Source organism: Galeopterus variegatus, unplaced genomic scaffold (genome assembly GCF_000696425.1).
Source record: "Galeopterus variegatus unplaced genomic scaffold, G_variegatus-3.0.2 Scaffold5666, whole genome shotgun sequence".
Lineage (NCBI taxonomy): Eukaryota > Metazoa > Chordata > Mammalia > Dermoptera > Cynocephalidae > Galeopterus > Galeopterus variegatus.
In genome coordinates this window covers 88,219-90,993 of record NW_007731777.1, presented here as the reverse complement: position 1 = coordinate 90,993, position 2,775 = coordinate 88,219, and the positions used below count along the sequence as shown (strand labels likewise).

The 2,775-nt window shown below is 31.8% G+C and overlaps 1 protein-coding gene across 1 annotated transcript in view; it reads left to right on the top strand.

The window, feature by feature from the left end:
• LOC103605231 (vacuolar protein sorting-associated protein 13C-like) overlaps window positions 1-2,775 on the top strand; it is a gene marked incomplete at its 3' end in the record, with an annotated part of 138,950 nt that overhangs the window by 49,559 nt on the left and 86,616 nt on the right. The window lies entirely within an intron of this gene.

The window sequence follows — 2,775 nt, the reverse complement described above, 5'->3', positions numbered from 1 at the left end:
CTTCAGAAAAGGCAATTGAAATCTGTTTGCTTTATTATTTACGATAGAATTCTTTTACATATTAGGATATCTACCAAATACATTAAAATAATAATTTTTAATATTTCAAATAATCACTTGATTTATTAAACCTTATATTTTATGTAATACCTAAGGAACTTGTTATATTAACCCAATCACACTTAAAATTTGTTTTGATTAAATGGTAAGTGGGGTCCGTGTCTTAAAATTTAAACAATAAGTATCATGTTATAATTACTTCTGAAACTAGGAACTTCTTTAATTTCACAGCATTAAGTGAATTGCCCTGAAAGCATTTTCCCTTCTAACAGATCTACCCCTTTAGTTAAGTGTGGCTAACTATGTTAATTTGTCTTATGGTTACTTTGTTTAATATAAAAGATAGCATGGAGATACTCATGGGTCACTGCCCAATTTTGTAGGTAATATTTAAACCAGCTTTCCGTAGTTTGCCAGTGGTAGTGTTTTCTGATCCTACTAGGAATGATCTACCTCTGAGCTATCAGGGGTCTTCAAAAAATTCATGGACGGATTCATATTATCTTTTAATTCAATTTTTCCACATACTTTCTAAAGTACCCTCTTACAAATAGATTCAGTGGCCCATTCAGATTTCTAACAAAATCATTGGGCAGCATTGTTAAAAAAAAAAAAAAAACACATCAGACAGGGATCACTATAAAGAAAAAGGAAAACCTACTTGTTTCAATTTTCTTTTTTTTAAATTTTAAGGTGCATTAGCCTAGATAAAAAATGAGGTCCAGAACATTGGTGCTTCTGAAATGAGAATAGTTAATTTTGTTGATGATATCTATATTCGGTTGGCTAGGACTTAATGTGTACTTTATGATCATTTCCTGTTTTTAGTTTCTGAGTGTATATCGTTTCCTCATTTGATGTCAGTTTTGTTTTTGTTTTATTTTTTTAATTCTAGAGCAGTGGTTCTCAGAAAGTCAAAACTGTTTTCATAATAATTTTAAGACATTATTTGATTTTTCATTGTGTTGGCACTGCTGGTTCAGAAGCAGTGGTGTGTGAAATTGCTGGCTGTCTCAGAATGACTCAAGGCAGTGGCACCAAACTGTACCAGTAGTCATTGTATTCTTCACTACCATGNGAATGACTCAAGGCAGTGGCACCAAACTGTACCAGTAGTCATTGTATTCTTCACTACCATGCACTCACAGTAAAAAACAAAACAAGCACCCATTTTACTTAAGAATTTCTTTGATGAATTAGGGCATTTCTAATTTTAATAAACTTTAACTCTTGTGCACATTTCTCTATAATATTCGATGCAACAAAAGAGAAAGTACGCAGAAATGCTTTATGCATAACGAAGTAGGATGATTGTCTCAAGGAAAAGTACTTGTGTAGTTGAGTTGTGAGCTGAACTAGTTGCTGTTTTCATGGAAAACCATTTTTACTTGGAAGAATGACTGACACACTATCCTCATTCAGATTTGGTTGTTTACTAGACACTTCAACAAAACAACTTCAGGTAAAAGCATCTGGCACTATTTGTTGCCAATGATAAAATTTGAGCTTTTAAGCAAAAATTAGAATTTTGGAAAACTTGTATTTGCCATCTTGACACCTTCCCACTAATAATTAAAGCCTTTTATAATGAGATTGGAGGTGTTATTAACAAGTGTAACTTTTGATATTAAATAATGACATGACTCAACATTTGGAAGATTTGCATAATTCCAAACTACCAGTGCATGATAAAAAGTCATACATGTGTGAAAGGTCCATTTAAAGTGTGACCAACTGATTTTAATTCACATGAAAAATTCATTGATAAGGTCAACTTATCACTTGTTGAACTTGGGTTGTAGTATTCATGATTACATGAAAAGGCCATGCAAATACCTTTTCCAATTACATAACTATAGCGAGATCAAATTTTCATCATATACTTCAGTCAAAACAGCATTGCTCATCCTATTGAAGGCAGAAGAGGATATGCAAATCCAGCTGTCCTTTACTATGACTTAGAGATTTGTAAGAATGTAAAACCATACCACTCTTCTTACTACGGTTTTTTGTTTGGAAAATATAATTATTTTTTATAACTGTATGTTATCTGTTATTATGTAACGGTTTATTTTAATATTTATTTAAAACATTTTTTAGGTTTTATTTCCAGTGTGGCTCACATCAATAAAAAGCTCTTCAGAGTCCTCAAGTTTGAAGTATGTTAAAGGGGTTCCAAGGTCAAAATAGTTGAAAGCTTCTGTAGAATGTGATCGAGAATTGTAAATTTATTATTCATCAGATTAATTGGAAACTTTCTTTAAAGGACTATGTAGTATTCAGATTAGATTTGGAACTGTTTGAAAAGGTTTAAGCATCTAACATTGAGATCAAAGACAGAACATGGGGCTAGAAAAAATATGAAAACAGAAAGATAATAGATCAGATAAGAAGGGAATCTAAATCCAGGCAGCTGAACCTCTGTTTCTGAAAGCTGTGCTAACCAAGTGGAATGGTTTTCGTGGCTAGTCTGGCTTTCTTGTTTCTTTTAAAATGGTATTTCTTTGAGAACTCAGTCTTTTTCTATATGTTTAATTTATGAATGAAACTGAATCAGAGACCATCACGGTGGCAAGAAATACTGGTGTTAGCATGATCCATATTATGTTATATATTTGTAAAATATTTTCTTCTTGAAACTCAGGGTTTTAGTTTTATAATCTAGGATTTGGTTCTTACTTTTTGTAGTGGCAAGACAATTTTCTTTAAAATATC